The sequence below is a fragment of the Leucopleurus acutus genome (genome assembly GCF_964270905.1).
Source record: "Leucopleurus acutus genome assembly, chromosome: 1".
Taxonomy (NCBI): domain Eukaryota; kingdom Metazoa; phylum Chordata; class Mammalia; order Artiodactyla; family Delphinidae; genus Leucopleurus; species Leucopleurus acutus.
The window spans coordinates 185,640,323-185,650,737 of NC_139142.1; positions in this window are offsets into that span (position 1 = coordinate 185,640,323).

Genomic DNA, 10,415 nt, shown 5'->3' on the forward strand with positions numbered 1-10,415 from the left:
GGGATTGCAGAAGTGTCCCCTGAGTGGGTCTGGACCCCAAGAGTATATAGAGCCATGAGTGAGCAAAGAAAAGGAACAGCCCGCCAGAAGGGATCTGGCCTGTGGAAAAGCAAGAATCAGCAGAGACATTCAACCACTTGAACCAAAAGTAATAAAAAGTAAAATCGAAGAGAATTATGGCATAAAAATACTTTGTGGAAACAAGAAACATGACTCTTGCATTTAAAATTTCAATTGATGAATTAAAGTAGAGGATGGTTGAGATCTGAATTAGTGGCCCAGAAGATTCAGTGAAAAGAAAAGTCTCAAAATGTAGAACAGGGCTTCCCTGGTGGCGCAGTGGTTAAGAATCTACCTGCCAATGAAGGGGACACGGGTTTCGAGCCCTTGTCCGGGAAGATCCTACATGCCTCGGAGCAACGAAGCTTGTGCGCCACAACTAGTGAGCCTGCGCTCTAGAGCCCGTGAGCCAAAAGCACTGAAGCCCGCGCACCTAGAGCCCGTGCTCCGCAACAAGAGAAACCACCACAACGAGAAGCCCGCGCACCGCAACTAAGAGTAGCCCCCACTCGCCGCAACTAGGGAAAGCCCACGCGCAGCAATGAAGACCCAACGCAGCCAAAAAAATGTAGAACAAAATTACAAACAGATGGAAATATTAAAGGAACAGATAACATACTTGAAAGTTAGATCCAGAAGACCTTATATGTGGATAGTAAAATTCCCAGAAAGGTAAAATAACCAGGTAGAGGAGAAGCAATAATTTAAAAAAGAATAATAATAATAAATTCCTGTGTGCTAAGAAAAAGACTTGAGCGCTCAAAGTGAATAAATTTACCAGATCCTAGTCTGGATTAATAAAACAGCCACTTAAGGAATATCCTAGTAAAATTTCTGAATTCCAAGAGAAAAGAGAAAAATCTTTCATACTCTGGACTAAAAGGAAAAGAATCAGCAAGGCACTGGATTTGTCTTCTAGAACACTGAAAGCTAGAAATGGTGGAATAACATTTAAAACTACTGAGAGAAAAGCAGCCAAGATTACTGTACAACTATTAGGGTAAAAGACAAATATTCAACATTGTGCAAAGATTCAGAGAATAAATCATCATCTACTTCCATTTGATGAACATATTATACTTGAGGACTCTAATCAAACTACAAATAAAACAGAAAAAAAGACCTGAAGATTGGAGTGATGGGCAATGAGCTTTGCAGTGTGTGTGTTGTGATATATGTAAAATGATAGCGTGGTCAGGAATGTGTAACGTAAATGCTAGATAAGGATCTTGGAATAGAAACGATGCTACAAGCAAAACTGTAATAATAGCCGGGAACTAAAAGCACTAAACTACCTGATCGTGCAGTGGCCTGTGTGATCCATCTGGGTCCAGGAACCTGCAGGGTAGTTGTAACGTTCTCAAGCTTCCTTCTTCATGAGGTAATGGAGTGCCATGGTGGAGAGACATCGTTTGCTCTGTGTTTTGTTTTTACGTACAGTGGTAGAGAAATATTTGTCCCTGTGTACCAGGTGTAGGATGGTATCCACTAGGAAAATGGAAAATTATGGTAGAACTTTTCTCAAGTCAGCTAAGGACTAACAAAAATCCACACCTGCCCCTTGCCTCATCCCCACTCCCCAGCCCCACATCCTGGAAGGTCTCCATTTCCTTGGCTAAGGATACAGAAACTTGAAGAGACCACACAGAACTAGAAAAGTTGTGTGTTTTGGTGTAGCTGGAATCCTGGATCTGAGAGGCTTAATTCTGTTATGCTTCACAGTCGTATATTTTTAGGACTTGCAATTCTGTTCAGGGAGAATTTATACAAACAACTCTAATACTTCCATTTCAGGAGTGAACACAGACATGCAGATCTGCTGGTTCTTGAGCCCAATTCAGAGCCATCAAGGCCTCGTCTCTGGAGCTGGAGTGGGAGTCAGAGTCAGTATCCAGGCACCCTGAGTGGCCCCTCGGCATCCATCTTTCCGGTAGGAAAGCAGCTTGCCTGTAAATCTCCTAACTAACAAGAAGGAAAAGGGAGATGGGAAGGAGAATGTGATCACATCAGCAAACTCAAGGAAAAGAGAAGAAACAACAGTATAAAATAAATAGTAAACAAAGTAGTACGTAAGGTTTAAAATCTATAATATTTGTTACACTAAGTGTGCATAGGCTGAGTTCCCTATTATATTAAAATACAGAAATCGTAACCTATATGTTGTTTATAAGAAGCACGCTTATACCAATCAATATAGGATGAAAATGAAGGAATAGGCAAAGTGATCCAGGCAAATACAGGGAGGAAAACACCCAGAAGTGGCAATATTAACCTTAGACAAAGTAGTGTTTAAGATTACTAATACAAAACAAAATAGAAAGAGGCCTTATAATAAAGGCAGACTTCATGAAAAAAATATAATCAGTATAAATCTGTATTCACCAAACAACATAGCAGCTAAACGTATAAAGCAAAAATGATTAGGAATGCAAAGAGAATGTTGTAAAAGTGTGATTGTAGTTGAAGATTTAAGAAATAAACTTCTTTTTAAGGAAATTTCCAAACATACATAGAAGAGGAGAGAATTACACTATGTTATAAAAGTGTTATGACTCCTGTGTTTTCATCACCCAGCTTCAAAAATTATCAACATGGTGCCAATTATGATAGATTTTAATGTATCAATCTCAGAATTGCCAACCTATTAGATAAAAAGGCATGTAAAAACAGAGAAATTGAACAAGATAATCAACAAATACAGTTTAATAGATATGCAGTTTTATATACAGAGAACTTTGCATTCCAGAAATACACTAGTCCCCCTTTATCTGTGAGGGATACATTCCAAGACCCCCAGTGGATGGCTGAAACCATGGACGGTGCCAAACCCTATATATGCTATGTTTTCTCCTATACATACATACATACCTATGATAAAGTTTAATTTATAAATTAGGCACAGTAAGAGATTAATAACAATAACCAGTAGTAAAATAGAAAAATTATAACAATATACTATAATAAAAGTTATGTAAATGTGGTCCCTCATTCTCAAAATGCCTTACTGTACACATTTAATGTCTTTTCCATCTTAACTAAGCACTTATCACACTGTGGCTGTAACTTTTGCAGTTTGAGTTTGAGCAGCAAAACTAGCATGAATTTGTTTTTTCTTCTTCACAATTTCATCGATAGAAGATTCATTATCTTAGCAACCTCAGCATATGATTTTATTTCCTTATTAAGTCAAGAACTTTTGCCTTTTCACTTACTGAAGCATTTGCAGCTTCTCTTCGGCATATTCGCATTGCCAGCATCACTCCTCTTGCGTTTTGGGGTCAATATTAAGTAGAATAAGGGTTATTAGAATACAAACTTTTTGATACCATGGCAGTCAGTCTGATAATTGAGTCAGCTAATGACCAAGAAACAGACATTTCTTCAAAGAAGAAATACAAATGGTCAATAAGTGCATGAAAAACATGCCCAGTATCATTAGTCACTAGGGAAATGCAAATCAACCAACAAAAAGCTACCACTTCATACCCACTAGGATGGCTGTAAGAACTAGTGTGAGCAAAGATGTGGAGAAATGAGAATCCTCTGCTGGTGGGAAGATAATAAAATGGTGCAGCTGCCCTGGGAAATGTGTCAGTTCCTCCAAAATGTAAACATAGAATGCGATCCAGCAATTCCCTCTTGGGTATATACTCAGCAGAGTTGAAAACTTATATTCATACAAAAAGTTGTATACAAGTATTTATAGTCACATTGTTCATAATACCAAAAAATGGAGCAACAACCCAAATATCCATCATCTGAAGAATGGAAAAGTAAAATGTACTGTATCCATACAATGGAATGTTATTCAGCCACAAAAAGGGATGGAATTCTGATACGTGCCACCTACAACATGGATGAACCTTGAATACATGATGCTAAGTGAAAGAAGCCAGTCCTGTAAGACCACATAGCGTATGATTCCATTTATGTGAAATGTCCAGAATACACAAATCCATAGAGACAGAAAGTAGATAAATTGTTGCTGTGGGCTGGGAAGAGGGGGATGTGGAGTGAATGCTACTGGCTATGGAGTTTCTTTTTGAAATGATAAAATTTTATCTTCCATTCATAGGGGTGATATTTGCACAACATTGTGAATATATTATCAACCACTTAATTATATACTTTAAATGGTGAATTTTATGGTATGTGAGCTATATATATCTCAATAAAAGTTAAATATATGTATATTTCACATATAGATATTTATGGAAAAGATCAATGACAGAGAAAATTTTAATTTTAAAAAGCAGAAAGTTTACTGGCTACGTTATCTGATCATAGCAATTCAATTAGATAGGTAAGAGATAATAAAAGTACACATTACAAAGATGGCTAAAATGATATTTAAAACTTTAAAGTTAAGAAACACTCTGCACCATTATGATCCAATAATACGAAGTGCTGGTGAGGATGTGGAGCTACTGGAATGCTCATACATTGCTGGTGGGAATGCAAAATAGTACAAACACTGGGAAAAACTGTTCGACCGTTTGTATAAATTTAAACACAAACCTACCATGTGACCCAGCAATCCTGCTTCTGGATACTCACCTAAGTAAAACAAAAACCTATGTTCACACAAAAACCTCTGTGGGGATATTTTTAGCAGTTTATTGATAATTGCTGAGACCTGAAAACAACCCAAATGTCCGTCAGCTGCTGCCTAGATAAACTGGTACATGCATACAATGGGAAACTGCTTGGCAATTAAAAGCAATGAACTATTGACACATGCAGCAGTGTACATGAATCTCAAATGTATCATGTTAAGTGAGAGAAGCCAGACTCAAAAGGTTCAAATTCTAGGATTCCATTTGTATGATGTTCTAGAAAAGGAAAAACTACAGGGATGGAGAACAGATCAGTGACGGCCAGGGTCTAAGACTTGGTGGAGAGTTTGACTGCAAAGTGGTAACACACAGGAATAACGTGGCGGGCAGGGGAAGTGTGATGGACCTGTTAGTATCTCCATTGTTGTCGTTGTGAGATGGCATTTGTCAGAATGTATAGAACTGTAATTAGAAAGAGTCAATTTTACTGAATGTAAATTTGAAAAGAAAGAAAGAAAAATATCCTTCAAAATAATGCTTGGAACCAAAGAACAAAACAAACCCCACCAAAAATCAAAATTAAATTTTCTTTAACACTCTGTGCCAAAATATACAGGGTGTAGTTAAAGCTATATTCCAAAGAAAAGTTATAGCCTTAAATCCCTTCATAATTAAAGAATAAAAATATAAAATAACTTAGCAGTCGTTTTTAAAAATTAAAAAAGAAAAATAAGATTAAAAGAAAGTACAAGAAAAAGAATTAAAAACATTAATGCTGAAATCAGTGAAATAAAAAACCAAAGTATTTTTACAAGAACAAATAAATCCTAGAGTTATTTGAATAACTCAATATGGAAAAAGCCCTCTGAGCCTGATTACAAGTTGAAAAAGGAAAAAGGAGATAGAGCCACAGCTACATAGATATTAAAATAATTTTAAGAGACTATCACTTGCAATTCTTTGACAAAACTTGAAAACTTAGAGGTAATGGATGATTTCTTAGAAAAAGTACAATTGTCAAAATTGATGAAAGAATAATAGAACAATTACTGTAGAAAAAAGTGAAATGTTGTTTGAGAATCTGCCATTAACACAATGTCACAGTTGAGTTCTATCTAATCTTTAAAGAGCAGTTCATTCCAAGGTTATTTAAACTATTCCAGGCCATAAAAATAGTTCATTCATTCATTTATGAGTCCTGCATCATTTACATCAAAACTTGAAAGACAAATCAAATAACGAAGTTATAAATCAATCTCCCTTATAAATAGAGATGCAGAAAATTTTAAGTAAAATATTAGCAAACTGACTCAAGCAACATATCAAAAATTGATAAATTCTGATTAGGAATGCAAGGAAATATCAGGAAATCTATTGATATAATTCAATCACAAATTCAGAATATCAATAAAATCCTTATCTACAATCATACCAACAGATGCAGAAGAGTCATTTGATAATAATCAGCATTTATTTTTTAAGAAAACTAAAATAGGCATAGAATGAAAGAAAATGACTTGTGCGTAATTATACCAGATTCACTGGAGTGAAGAACATAACTCAAAACAAAAACTAAGAAAAAAGCTGTGTCTATTACTGATAATATCTTACACTTTCATGGCTCTTCATTCTTGTCAAAACACTTTCAGAAACATCGTCCCACTGTTCTCACAACTCTGTGAAGCCCGAGTTTGAGAACAAACTTTAATGGTGCTGTGCTTCATTTTTCATGTTTGGAAAAGAAGACTTGATCTAAGTGATGCCTGAGACCCACGCGGTGATGGACCCACTTCTGGCTGAAGTCACCAAGTCAGAGCAGCAGAGGACGCAGAGACCCGCGGTTTCCAGCCCCACTTCCTTCCCTGTGCCTCGTGGAGAAACCAGGGCCTGAGTCCTCCTCATTCCAGGCAAGTACAGGCTCTGGAGCCCCAGCTGTTGGGCTATGTTTTTGTTGCCATTTTGGAAGAAGAAAATTAAGAAAAACCATCCTGTTTAGGGTTTGCCCTTTTGGGGTTGGGGAGGATGAATTTTCATTTTCTTGTAATTTCAAACATGCAAAAATGTTGGAAGCATAGCACAAAGAACCCTGTTATGCCCCTTCTCAGATGCACCAATTATTTACATTTTGCTCAATTTGGTTTATTTGAGCAATAAATCACTCTATTACTCTATTTATGTAAACATTCTTCTTCCTGAACTGATTGAGAATAAGTTGCTGATCCTGTACACCTTTTGCCCCTAAATAAGTGTGTTCTCTTGCATAACCACAGGGCAATCAGAAGCAGGAGACATTTATAAACCACCACTAGCTAATAACAATCCCGATTTACATTTCATATTTTTCTCATCTGGAATCGAAGCCCAGATCATGCAGTATCATTTCTCTTCAGTCTATTTCAACGTGGAAACATTTCTCAGTATTTCATTGTCCTTTGTGAGCTTATGGAAGAGCAGGAGGCAGTTCTATAGAATTTCTCCAAAAAGGAGAGAAGCATCCCCGACACCCAGGCACTGGCAGATCCCGCCAGTTGGGCCGTGGTGCTGCTCTGAGCAGCCGGCACCCACAGGAAGGGATCAGTGTTCCGCTGAAGCCCAGCGATATCACAGAACCCCAGGGCCACCCTGTGACCATGCTGGATCATGACAAAAACAAAACCACCTTCTGATCATGTCTCAACACAGAAAACACGACCATTGCCAAAGCTGCAAAGTACCAGACACCCGCTCTGGCTAATAAGTGACAGCTGCTCTAGCCTGCCCTCCCCATAGACAGGATTAAGACGTCTGGGCATAACTTACCCCTGTGTCTCAACAGTAACCAACCCAGAGCAAAGCCCATGCCCTTAAACCCTCCTCCATACCACCTGTCCCAAATCCCATAGGTCCTCCTAACACGCTTTGATAGGACGAAGAATAAGGCCGGCTTGTCCAAACGCAGGGATGCTGCTGTTGTCCAAGCACAGGGATGCTACTGGCCATCTTTGATTGATCTTCCCAGCTGGGGCTGGTTTGGGGTTTCCTTGTGATTAGACACAGAAGCTGACACATCTAGGATGGACACTGACTGAATTTTAGAAAATAACTTGGCCTGGGTGGCTTTTCAACAACCAGTTGAATACATTTTCCTTAAACGTGATCTGAGAGATCACGGGGTCCCAGTGGTGGGCCAGAGGGGCCCTGCAGTCACTTTGGCCATCCTCAGACAATTCTCCAAATTATTGTGGAGTATCTTGTTGTCCCAGAAAGTAAGGATGCTTTCCCGGACGGGTAGTAGAAATGGCAGTTCCTCAGTCGGAACTGGCTCCGTTTCTCTGAAATGCTTGTTCATATCCTTTGCCTATTTTCTACTGGGTTGTGTTTTCTTACTTACTGATTTCTAGGAGGTCTTTATGTATATTTGGTAGTAATCTCTCATCAATGATATTTATGGCAATACCTTCTTCCAGTTTGTAATTTGTCTTTTCACTTTCTTTAGGGTGTCTTCTGTTTGTTTGTTTGTTAAATTGTGTGTTTTTTTATTTTTTACTTTTTATCGTGGAAAATTTCAAACACATAAGAGTCGAAAGTATAATATAATGAATCCCCAGATACCTGGGTTTTAACAATACAGCAGTTTTTAACAATTATCAATGAGTGACTGAAGGTATTTTTGTTTGTTTGTTTTTTAGTTTTTGTTTGTTTTGGGTTCTTTTGGGTTTTTTTGCGGTACGCGGGCCTCTCACTGTTGTGGCCTCTCCCATTGCGGAGCACAGGCTCCGGACGCGCAGGCTCAGCAGCCATGGCTCACGGGCCTAGCCGCTCCACGGCATGTGTGATCTTCCCAGACCGGGGCACGAACCCGTGTCCCCTGCATCGGCAGGCGGACTCTCAACCACTGCACCACCAGGGAAGCCCTGAAGGTATTTTTGATGAAAAAAAGTTATTAATTTTAGGTAGTCAAGTTTATCGGTATTTTATCATTAGAGATTCTTTGGTCTTATTTATTTTTAAAATAAATAAGTATCTTTTGGGATAATTTTAGATTTATGGAAGAGTTGCAAGGATGGTAAGTGCAGAGTTCCCGTCTCCCCTGACCAGTTTCCATTTTCCCTAACGTTATCCTACATTACCATGGGACATTGTTAAAATTAAGACACCAACACTGGTGCATTACTATTAACTAAACACCAGACTCTGTTTGGATTTTGCTGATTTTTCCATTCACAGCCTTTTCTGTTCCAGGACCTCACGCAGGAAACCACAGTGCATCTGTTTGTCACATCTCTTAATCTGCTCCAGGACCGTTTCTCCGGCTTTCTTTACTTTTCATGCCCTGACACTTTTGAGGAGTAGTGGTCAAGTATTTTGTAGATAAGGCCTTATTTAAAAATTAGTCCTTACTTGCAGGCTAGAAGAAGTCACCTTTGTTTTCTTCTAAAAGTTAAAATTTTTTCTCTTGACATTCAAGTTCTTAATCTATTCAGGATTTACTTGTATAGTGAGGATCCATGTTCATTTCTTTTTCCATAGAGATAACCTGTTTTTTGTCATTGAGCAGTTTCTCTTTTCCCCAAGGATGTGCCATGACCCCTAGGTCATATTTTAATGTTCCTCTTTTGCATGGTTCTGTTTCAGGCTATTTCATTCCATCGGTCACTTTGCCTGTCTGCCAATAACACAGTTGCCTTAATTACTCTAGCTTTATCCTGAGTCTTTGTGTTTGGCAGAGGTAGTCTTTTCTCTTTCATCTTCTTCTTCAGAAGTGTCTTGGATAGTCTTTGCTCTTCCTCGTACATTTGTCATGTTTCATAAAAATGAACACATAAATTCTGTTGTGAACTTTGATGGGAGTTGCATTAACACTATAGATCATTATGTGAATTATGACACTTTTAGGTTAAACTTTCCTGCCCATCAACATAAAATATCATTCCCTTTATTTGGGTCTTCTTTAATGTTTTTCGATAAAGGTATACAACTTACTGTGTATAGGGCTTGCATATCATTTATCAGATTTATTTCTAGGTTCATTAAGGTTTTTGTTACTATTAAATGGTGACTTCTTAAAATGAAATTTTCTAATTGGTTGTTGCTAGTGAGTAGAATAAAACTGTCATTTATATGTTTATATATATCATCTTGCCAAACTCTCTTTCCTTTTTATATCTAGTAATTCATTTGTTAATTCCCTTTAGTTTCCTATGAAGACAATCATATCATCATAAAATATTATAATTTTATTTCCTCCCTTTCAGTCCTTATGACTTGAATTTCTTTTTCTTGTCTTGTGCTGGCTGGGACATGTTGAATGGACATGGTAATAGTGGACATTGTTGCCTTCTTTCTGACTTTATAGGACACTATTCCTACTGTTTTTTTAAAATCAAAGCTATATTTGCCTCATGAAATGAATTGAGGAGTAAACTTTTTTCTTTATTATAGATATGTCTTTATAAAATTAGAATAATCTATTCCTCAAATAGGTTGACTTGCCTGTAAGACAAACTGGGCTTCGTGTTTTCTTTAATGGGAAAGAGCCCATTTCTGACATACATCATGTTTAGAAAGTCACTAATTTTTCAAATGAAAACCTACTTATGACATTTATTTTTCCAGTAAAAAAGACTCTCCTTATCTATCTATCTATCTATCTGCCTATCTATCTATCTATCATGAAACCTTTGTAGTAGCTGACTCTGCTGTGTGGCTTTTGGGTTAAATATTAGCTGAACACTTTTGAAGGACAAGTTTCTGATTAAAGAAACTGATTTCTTAAGTGCATTTTAAATAAACACACACACACATTTACATCATATTGTT